The sequence below is a fragment of the Nicotiana sylvestris genome, chromosome 6 (genome assembly GCF_000393655.2).
Source record: "Nicotiana sylvestris chromosome 6, ASM39365v2, whole genome shotgun sequence".
NCBI classification, from domain to species: Eukaryota; Viridiplantae; Streptophyta; class Magnoliopsida; order Solanales; family Solanaceae; genus Nicotiana; species Nicotiana sylvestris.
In genome coordinates this window covers 110,770,662-110,781,807 of record NC_091062.1, presented here as the reverse complement: position 1 = coordinate 110,781,807, position 11,146 = coordinate 110,770,662, and the positions used below count along the sequence as shown (strand labels likewise).

At 39.1% G+C, this 11,146-nt stretch overlaps 1 long non-coding RNA gene across 2 annotated transcripts; it reads left to right on the top strand.

The window, feature by feature from the left end:
- Positions 1-454: 454 nt before the first annotated feature.
- On the top strand, positions 455-3,718 carry LOC138870184 (uncharacterized). 2 transcript variants are annotated; one of them, XR_011400426.1, is made up of 2 exons: positions 455-1,032; positions 3,439-3,718. It is a non-coding gene; the product is annotated as an uncharacterized lncRNA (long non-coding RNA). The 2 variants fall into 2 exon arrangements; XR_011400425.1 differs by having other exon boundaries at positions 3,426-3,718.
- The last annotated feature ends 7,428 nt before the right edge of the window (positions 3,719-11,146 follow it).

The following is an 11,146-nucleotide window of genomic DNA, read 5'->3' as shown; positions in this document are numbered from 1 at the left end:
AGGCATAATATAGATATTTTAAGTAATTTTGACTCTTTTACTTTATTTTATTACAAGAAAAACAAAAATCACAAAAGTAGGTTCATTAAAGTTTTGTAGTCATTTTTAACAAAAACAAAACTTAAAAAAAATATATACAATAGTAGTATCGTATTTTTATTTTAATATGATATTTGAAAATACCAAAAATAGATTTGTTTTAATGGTTAGTTTTATTTTAATAATTATTTGAATAGCAGGAATAATTAATAAATGGGCCCGTATTTTTAATCTCGTTCGCAGCAAAAGAATAGAGCTTGGGCTCGAGCAACCCATCTTTAGGCCTAATTTTGGACCTAGCCCACAATTGCCAGCCCATAATTCCTAGGTCCATACCCCTTAACCTAAAATCCTACCAAAAACCTAGACTATAAAATAAAAAAAAACAACGAAAAGAAGGGGAGGAACGGAAAAAAAAAGCGGAAACAAAACAAAAGTTGCACAGCCTGGGACGATCCCTTTCGTTCCTTCTGAAAAATCAACGCCAAAAAAGGAACACAAAAATAACGAAAAAGGCTGGAACGGAGGCTGAAAAGCTGAAGGCTGTGCGTCTATTTCTTGAATACCCCCTGGTTCTGAAACTTCAACAACGAACAAAAGCAAAGGGGAACGAAAAAGTCGAACAAATACAGGCTGCACAGCCTTAGTAGCAGAACGACCCCCCCTTGCGCGTCATCATCTCCGACGACCCCTGCGCACAAAAACAGCCAGCCTCCATAGCTGCTGAACTTCAAGAACGAACCAACCTGTTCATCTCTGGTTTAAATACGATGGACCAACCAAACTTCAACCCCAAATCGCTACTCCCTATCATGGAGTTTGCTGGTTTCGTCTTCTAGTTTAGTTCGAGTTTTCCGGCGAGATTCGAGGTCGGCGGAGGTCGTTGTGCAGGGAGTCCGTGTAAGTCGAGGCAGCCGCGGTTCTGTTCGTGATACTGTCCATTCATATGTTTCAGATTTGTCCAATCATTCACATTTCAGATTCAATATTAAGGTTCATTTCTTTTCGCTAATCCTACTTGATTCGTATTTATGTTCCCTTATTTCTAATATCTGTTTTTGTTTTGATTGCTTCTTTGTTGTTTTGTTGCCTAAGTAATTCATGCTTTATAGTCAACTACTTGAAAATACTACTGTATTGGCTAAGATGAAGAAGCCAACATCATATTCTTCGTTGTTTATCATTTAACTATTTGGCTTGCTTCTAAAGGGTTGATTGATTGCTCTATTCAATTAATTCCATGTGTGTGATGATTAGTTAATAAAGATATAGCATCAATTCGTTAATTAATATAAGGATAAAGGAATGGATATTAGTTGGGTCGTGGGAGTGGTTTTAGATGAGATAGGAATCTGGTTACAATTGTGAATTAAATGGGTTGGAGCTTTCGTCACAGTCAGCACATGTGAATTGGATTTAACATTGATTTTACCTTTATTTCGTCCGTTTAACCGTTAGGAACACACTTAGGCCAACCACACTCGGGTAAGCAAACTTTTCAGGGCGTAATAAATAATCGTGGTCATGGGTACGGTTCCCGTGGCAAGGTCACGACATGTAAATCTCAAATCGGGGTGTGCCATCAATTAAATATTTCATGACCCTCGTTTAATTAACTTTGTTTAATTCTTAGAAATCGAGGCGTGCCATTTAGTTGAATTTTCCATGGCCCTCGCAAAATTGAAAGTGCGTAGTTTACCTTAGGCGCGTTAGTTATATAATTATCATGGCTATTAAAACCCGGGGGTGCATTTCATGTGACTCGGTTCCAATTTCCAACAAGGTTAAATAGAGCGTGTTGTGAAACACGGGTGCATTTCATGTGGCGTGGCTTGCAATATGTTTTAAATAACCTTGAATTAATTCTTTAAATAAATAAAGGCGGTTTTAAAACTAAAATTTGCACATAAGTTCAAAACTGTTTAAAATCCGATAATTAAGCCGAATATAACAGTTGAGCGACCGTGCTAGAACCACGGAGCTCGGGAGTGCCTAACACCTTCTCCCGGGTTAACAGAATTCCTTACCCGGATTTCTGGTTAGCGGACTATTAAACAGAGTCAATCTTTTCCTCGATTCGAGATTGGAACCGGTGACTTGGGACACCATGAATCTCCCAAGTGGCAACTTTGAATCTTTAAATGAAATAAATCCCGTTTTGATTGTCCTTTAATTGGAAAAACTCTCTTTACTTGTACCCTTCCCGGAGGTGTAGGTGAAAAAAGGAGGTGTGACAGCTCTAGCGACTCTGCTGGGGACCGAACCCAGAATCTCTGGTTCAGGGTTCAAGAATTCGAGCTTAGAATAATTGTTATAGTTGGCTTTATTCATTGTCTGATTTTGTTACATGATTTGGGCCTAATGTGCTACTTGATTATTTTTACCGCTTTGATATTCCGTGAAATGTATATAAAATGTTGCGAAATCCCTCTTCTCTCTGAGTCTTCTAAATCATGAAGAAGTGTGCACTTCGTGTGACTTCTTTTCAGTTAAAGTCATATTCCAAATTTAGAACGAGGTTCGGACAAGTTCCAAAGCCGGTGAAGCTTCTGTATTCCCGGTACGCTGCCCCTGTCCCCCTCGGCTCGAGTTATCCGCTCGGGTAAGCCAGGTCTAGAACAATAAACCCAGGTTTTGAACCTAGAATAACTCAGCCTCATGCCGGATCCCTAGTAGGCACGTTTATTTGCGTCATGTGCATTTGACTTTGGGGACTCAACACAGGGGTTGGGTCCGTCTAGGACAGGTATACCCCAAAAATAAAATACCATCCTAATGCATCTTATGTGCTACATGTTGCATTTCTTCAAGGGTAAAAGGGTCATTTGGCGGACCAATGTAATTGAGGGCGAATGAAAAAAAAAAGAGAAAAGAGGAAAAAGAAAAGAGAAAAAAGAGAGGCTGAAGTGTGAGGATGAAGCGAGTAAGGCCCAATTATATTTTTGTTACATTTTATTAAGAAAAAAGAGCATGGAAACTTCAAAAAGATTTTGCACTCTTTATCATTTTTCAAAAAAAAAAAATCGAAAAAAATAAAAGAAAATCCAAAAAGATTTTATATGTTTCATCATTTTTCGAAAAAAAAAAGAAAAAGAAAAAATGTGTTTTCTATATGTCAGTTGTTTTTTTTATTATTCTCGCTCGTATCCAATCTGCTCGAACTACGCATACCCGATTCTCGTCTTTCGGGGCGTGATACGTAGGCAACCCACATAGGGTCCGGTATTCCTAGTAAATCTTAGGTTCTTGGCTTTGTGGAGTCTTAGCCAAATCTTGCATTTTTAGCCACTTTCAGCCACATAGGTTAATTTTAGAAAAATGGTCACAACCATGTCTTGTGTGTGTCTAGTAGGGAATATTTTCATCTCACATAGTGTTGGTTTAAGTTTTCTCATACAGGTGTGGATTTATTTACCGGAGTTTGAGCATGACAAACACCCCGTGACCATCCGGTCAGGATCGCTCAGGCAGGAGTTGCTTAAGGAGATTTGTTTTATGTTTATGTTTTGAGTCTGTTCTTCATTTTTTGTCGTCTTTTACTTTCTAGTCTTGTACAGTATTGTCAAGTCTTTTGTTATTGTATTTTCTGCTTTATATTTGAAAAAATGTGTTGTAACTCAAAAATCCAAAAAAAGAGATGTTGCATTTTATATTTCCGTTATAAGTTTTCTTTAGAATACTAATTCTAGAAATGAAAAAATTTGAGGTTGTTTTTCCTTTAGGCAATTAATATCTAGAACTTAAAATGAATTGTTTTTAAGTTTCCTTTAGTATATTAGGACCAAAATTATAAAAAAAAAGAGAATTTTCTTTTAGTACTTCTTTAAAAACTTTCTTTACGATGTTGATTCCAAAATCCAAAAAGATTTTCGTTTGAGGTGTCTCTTCGGGAAATTAGTGAAAAATGAAAAAAAAAATTATTAGAACTTTAGAATATTGTACATAGAAAAAAATACTTTATCTTTTGTTTATCATTAGAATTTTTTTAGGTAATCAAAATTGAAATCCAAATGCATTTTGTTTTATCTTTTTTCATTGCTCGTTTCGGAATATCGCGTCAGGATATCAAATGAAAAATTCAAAATATGTTTCTGTGGTTTATTGTTTAGATTTCCTCCTTAAAAAAAAGAAAAAAGAAATCAAAAAATATTTGTTTCTCTTCTAAGGGTTTTCTTTAATAATTTCTCATGGAGTGTTTGTTTCAAAAAAAAAAGCAAAATATATGCTCGTTAGGCTTGAGTTTAGAATATGTTATAGAACATTAGGTCTAGAATATTTAAAAACAAAAAAGAGATTTGTTTCTTTTATTTTCCTTTTCTCGTCAGAGTCATTAAGGTAGAAATGAGAACGTTAGTTTGTTTACTTCATTCCCGATCTTCCAGAACTACGCAAAGATCTGATTCATGCGGCGTCATGATACGTAGGCAACCTACATAGGGTTCGATCGAATTATTTTTTATTTATTAAAAGAATATGAAAAAAAAAGATGAAATCATGGGATGTAAGAAATGAGAGGGAAGAAAAGAGCGATAATCAGAAAGAAAAGAGGAAGGAAAATGATCAAGCAAGTGCCAGAAAAGAAAAGAAAAGAGAGGATTGAAATGAACAAATTGGGATGATGCCAACTGACCTTTGTACCCTCGAAGTCATTTTAAAACCGATAACTGTAGCTAGATGCATTGCACATAAAGTGAGATTATCTTATGTTAAATGCCCTAACCCTAATGAGATGGCTTCATTTTTGTTATATTCATAGCGGAAGGGTAGTTGGTTTATGGTTTTTAAAGTGGTAACTCGTCTCTACAACATAAAGTCAAAAGGCGATGGCAGACAACAACAGAACTGAGTTGGTTGATACCGGGGCCCGAAAGCAGTTGGTTGAACAGGACAATGGGTTGGTTGAAGAGGTAAAGATGTTGATACAACACATGGCAGACATGTATCAGGCTAAGATGACTGGGAAGGCACTACCCCCGCCACCACCTAGCTTCCTAAATACTGCCTTTACCCAAACACCGGTCACAGTGCCAAATGATCCCCCATACTCTCCAGATTCACCCGCTTACCATGGCTTTCCCAACCACCCTAGTAGCTCCGTCACTCGTCCTCCAACTATCTTTTCCCAAAAGTGCCCTCCTGTCATATCCATTATTCCCAACAATGAATATCCACTCAAAGCTCATGACCAAAACTACCCTTCAGAGGTTGCCCACAAAGTTCCCAACTCATACAAACAGAGCCCTCGGGATAAGTTGCATGTTGAAAATGAAAGGTTCGCAGAAAGAGAAGGGAAAGATGGGATACCCAGGAGGCTAAAAGGCATAGAACAATCCTTGAAAAACGAACAAGGAAGGGAAGACCAAGGTAGCATGACTTACAAAGAACTGTCTGTGTCCCCTGACGTTCGCCTGCCCGCGGGGTTCAAATTGCCAAAATTTAACTTGTATGATGGGTGTGGAGATCCGGTAGCCCACCTGAGGGTCTATTGCAGTGAAATGAGAAGCGTTGGAGAGAAAGATGACCTGTTGTTTGCATATTTCAGTAAGAGCCTAACTGGGACAGCTTTGGACTGGTATATTCGTCAAGATGTTGGTAAGTGGCCTACATTGGGTGACATGGCTCAAGATTTTGTCGATACTTTCAGTACAAATCAGGCGTTACCCCAGACCGCTCCTCCCTGTCTAGAATGGAAAAGAAGACGGAGGAAAGCTTTAGAGAATTTGGACTCAGATGGAGGGAGCAGGCTGCTCGAGTCAATATCCCGATTGGGGAAGAAGAAATGGTTGAGCTTTTCCTAAAAGCCCAGGGGCCCACCTACTTTAGTCATTTGATCCCGCCCTTGGGAAAGCCTTTCAATGATGTGTTAAAAATGGGGGAGATGGTAGAAGAGGGAATCAAATCAAGCAAAATCATGAGTTGTTCGAAAGACATTCAGAACATCCTAGTAAGCTTGGGTGGAAGAAAGAGAAACAGAAAAGATGATCCGATGGGCTTTCCCGATCAGCACTTCCAACCTCGACATCGTCCCCGTGGATATCCTTGTGCACCAGATGATCCTCCCCAATGGCACTTCTCTCCACAGAACTCCCAAAGGCGTACATCACCTTCCCAGTACCCTGTCCACAATGCACCACCATATGCTCCACACCCACAAGACCCATGATGGCCCACACCACTTCCCCAAATGTCTTACCCGCCACCACGAGCCTACCAAAAACCCCCTGGATCAAGTTTCCGGCCCAACCAAGTATTTAAGAATGAGAGGTTGCTGAAAAAAGAAAAGGCTTTCACCCCATTGGGAGTGTCATATGCCAGTTTATTCCAAAAGTTGAAGCAATTGGACATGTTGAAGCTGATCTAGATAAAAATGTCAAACCCTCTTCCAAAGAAGTTTGATTTTTCTCAAAGGTGTGCATATTGCTCAGATGCCCCGGGGCATAACATAGAGAAGTGTTGGAATCTGAAGAAAGCAATTCAGAAGCTTATTGATGCAGGTGACATTATCGTGCAAAATCCAGATGCAGCAGACACTAGCTAAAGTCCATCGCCTGAGACGCATATGGTGAGTATGATTTGTTTTGAAAAGGACTATGAAAATTCTTCTGAGATCTTCGAAGGCCCACGCGCTGCAAAGTTTTCAGTGCTATCAGAGGTTGATCTTAAGAATGAGCCAGCAAAGGGAACCCAAAAGCAATTTGTTAAGAACAATGTGATGGAAGTTTGTGAATGTCCTAGTAATGTTGATGCAGAATTCAGTGGCTAAGATGCCGAGCTTGGCAATTGGAAAGACGCTCCTGTCTTGGTTAGCCAGGGAGGAGTTTTGGTGGTTTATTTTATTGTCATTTCTGTTGTCCGGGTTATTTCAGGGTTGTAATCCAAATATTGTCTTGTGACTCAAACCCTTCTATCCTTTTATTTTGCTTAGTTTGTTTAGTCATAATAGCCCGTTTAGTGTTGTCTAGGTTTGTTCTAGGTTTGTAACCCTAGTTTAGTTTGTTTGTTTTGTTGTCCAAATCCTTTCACCATCTGTCTAATGCAATTTTCTGTTTTCTGTGATTTCTAGTCATTTTCGTTTAGTTCTCTTTTCTTTTTATAGTTCTTTTCCTGTTGACTCTAGTGACATGACATGCACGCGTAATTCACAGCCTGGTTTTAAAAGTCAGTTTAATCACGAAGCAATGAAACAATGTTGAAGATGTAAGGACATTTGAGGGAAATAAGTAAAAGCATTTTGAGATCACTTCAAGCCCGAATTGTGTGAAACTGGGGCAGATAAAACATAAAGAAACACTATTGAAATGCATCCTGCCGCATCAATTTGAAGATAAAAGCAAGTTTGCCCCAAATTTGTAAGGGGCCGCTCGTGGTAATGAGAGTGAGAGTGTTGTCCAATTGCGCTTTGTATGTAACAGATGTAGAAGGCGAATGTGTGGATATGGTCATCAAGTCTGGTGCAATCAAAAGATGTTACGAATGTTTTTCTTGGTTTGTTTAATTGTGTTGTTTGTACTTGGCATGTTTTGAAGATTGGAATGACGAAGGCATTTTGTTCTGCTATCTAAACACATTATCCTTCGTTACCCCTTTGAGCCTTGTTTATTTTCTTTCATACCCCTCTTTCGGAATCAGTAGCAAAGATCAGAAACACAAGCGTGAAAGATAAGTAAAGGAAAAGGAGAAAAGAAAAGAACAAAAAGGGAGAGAAGAAAAATGAAATTGAAAAAAAAAAAGAAAAAAAAAGGAAAAAGAAGAAGAAGAAAAAAACAACAAAACAACAAAAGGATAAAAAGAGTAAAGAAAAGAAAAGAAAAGAAAAAAGAGAAAAAAGAGGAAAAGAAGCAAAAAATGAGAGAGAGAAAAGTACAAAAACGAAGCAATTCCTATGACATGAACTACGTTCGACCTGATTCCTTTTAAGGATACGTAGGCAGCCTCACGGTTCGGTCTCATCAAAATAAAAATCCAAAAGTCTCCAAGCAAGAAACTGGGGCAGAAGTTGTGGTTGTTGTAAGAAACTTGATTCCGAAAGTTGTAATTTTGAACCCATGAGAATTGTTTTTGAGCCTTTGACATCCTTTCTTTTTAACCCTATCCAAAAGCCCACATTACTGTCCAAAGAAAGACCTTCCGGTCAGTCTTCGAGAGATGCCAAGTCAAGCAAGAAGAGGTAATTCATATCAGGGGCAATACTCTAGCCTAAGCAGAACAATAATGAAAATGAGAGAGTCTTATTGGTGAAAACCCTCACGGGCACCGTAGGGCGATGGGAGCTGAGAGAAATCCAAAAATGAGAGAGTCTTATTGGTGAAAACCCTCGCGGGCACCATAAGGCGACGGTAAGTTGAGATAAAGAACATAATGAGAGAGGCTTGATGGTGAAAACCCTTCGAGCACTACAAGTCGAATAAGGATTGTGAATTAGATTGGATAATCGGAGCATTGAAGTCCAGTTTCATGGTTCAGGGGTATAGCAAGAGTTGAACATCAAACATGTTTGACAGATTAGGCCACTTAATCAACATGTGCATGTCATGGTCATTGGAGTTGGTATCCCCATCTGATAGGTTTCTACTTTGTAGTTTTCTTGTTAGGAATCATCTCTTTCCTTTGCCCTTTACTCTGTTCCTTTTGTCTTGTTTACTTCCTCTCCTTGAGTCTGTTTGGTCAAAATAAGTGAGAAATGACTTTAAAATTTACCACCAGCTTTTCAATTGCACAAAACGGGATCTGGTCAGTACATCAAAGTGTCATAAGTCAGGAAAGAACAACAAGCGCATTGAGCTGGTAATAATCAACATGCTTTGGGATCCTTATGAAATACAAAGGTTTGGTACACATCAATTCAGGAACAATGCAACAGATGGATGGGTGTTAGGTGAACAGATCAAAGGTATTTTCGGTGAAACACGACGGTTTGGTATATATCAATTCATAAACAATGCAACAAGATTGAGGGGTTTGGTGAACGGATCAAAGGTATTTTCTGTGGTAAGATCGACAAAAGGTGTTTAATCAGTGACAAGCGAGGTCCTCCGAGTAGAAATCAAAGTTATTGTGGCAAGTGAAGGAGCAACAGACCTCAAGGCCAGGGCCAGTGGTTTAAGTCAAGAAAAAAACAACATGCGCGATGAGTGGGTGGCAATTGTCGCACTTTGGAATTCATGAGAAACACAAAGGTGCAATACACGTCAACACAAGAGCACAATGCAACAGATGGAGGGTGTTAGGTGGACGGATCAAAAGTATTTTCGGTGAAACACGATGGTTTGGTACATATCAATTCAGGAACAATGCAACAAGATGGAGGGTGTTAGGTGATCGAATCAAAGGTATTTTTGGTGAAACACAAAGGTTGGTAAATGTCAGTTCATAAGCAATGCAACAGATAAAGGGAATTGGTTCTGAACGGAGAAGGGGTATTTTCTGTTATAAGGAAGACAGAGAAAATGGTTAGTCCATAAGCAAGCAAGGTCCTCGAGTGGAAATCAGTTATCATGGGAAGTGAAGGAGCAATTTTTCAAAGTCAAGGCCACAAACCAACCACCACATTTTTAAACTGACAAAATTTTTCTTTGATTTGAAACAGGGGCAGGAAATTTTGGTTGTTTCGGAGAAACCCTCCGTGGAGAAAGGCAGTCACCAAACAGGTTTGATTTTTGATTTTTAGGACCCTCCTGGAAAATGGGACCTAGTTTAAAGTTCAGAAAATAACATATCTAGCATAAATGTATCCCAAAAGAATATAAGTTGGTTTAGAAGTTTGCATGTTCGAGATAGGATTCAATTAGGAGTTTTCAGGACCCTCCTGAATAATGAGACTTAGCTTTAAGATTTAGATTAGATAACAACATTTACCGTAAAGTTTGTTGTAGGGAAGTATAATTCAGACATGAAAGTTGTCACCCTTAAGATAAAATTTGACCTTTGATTTTCAGGACCCTCTTGGATAATGGGGAGTAGTTTAAAGATCCTCTTAGATAGCATGATTTAGCAAAAGTCACAACTGTATAAGATATAACTTAGATTTTAAATTGTCGTTAGTTAAGAGTTGTCAGGACCCCCCTGAATAATGGGACCTAGCTTTCAAGTCCTTAGTAACACTTGGTAATATGATTTAGTTTTACAATCACATCTGTCCCCAGCCGCCAAACTGGGGCAGAAAATTTTCTTTGTTTTTGTCTATTTTGTTGAAGTCAGGAGCCCGCCTGGAGAGCAGGGAATACATTTCACGTTGAAGTTAGGAGCCCGCCTGGAGAGCAGGGAGCACTGTCAAGTCAGCAGTCAGGAGCCCGCCTGGAAAGTAGGGAATACTTTCAAGTCAGCAATCAGGAGCCCGCCTGGAGAACAAGGGAGTACAATTCAAGTTTTAGCTTTCAAGTTTTTATTGATATTTGGTAATGTGATCCATTTTACACTTACATCTATGCCCAGCCACCAAACCGGGGCAGAAAATTTTCTTTGTTTTGTCTATTTTGTTGAAGTCAGGAGCCCGCCTGGAGAGCAGGGAATACATTTCAAGTTAGCAGTCAGGAGCCCGCCTGGAGAGCAGGGAATATATGTCAAGTTCAGCAGTCAAGAGCCCGCCTGGAGAGCAGGGAACACATTTCAAGTTAGCAGTCAGGGAGCCCCGCCTGGAGAATAGGGTCAGTTTTTACTTTAGTCAAGCTTAGTTTATAGTTTTCCTAGTCTATTCATTAGTTTACTTTCATCATTGCATCAATAGTACAAGTGGTTTACAATTTTGCTAACAACTCACAAGTCTTCCTAGTGCAAACTGGGGCAGAAAAATTTCTTTGTTTTGTTTGTTTTGTTGTAATCAGGCGCCCACCTGGAGAACAAGGGGAGGCAACTCAAGTTTCTTTGGAAAGCAGTGTCGAAAGAAGACAACTCGAGTTTCAAGGGAAAGCAGTTTCGAAGGAAGACAGTTCAAGTTTCAGGGGAAAATGGTTCAAGGTGCAAGGGAAAACAGTGACAAGTAACAAGAGAAGACGGTTCAAGTTCAGCAATCAGACACCCACCTGGAAGAAAGGGAATTCAATTCAGAATGCAATTCAGGTCAGTAACAAAAGAAGCTCACATCAAGAATGCGAGTCAGCAGTCCTAGATG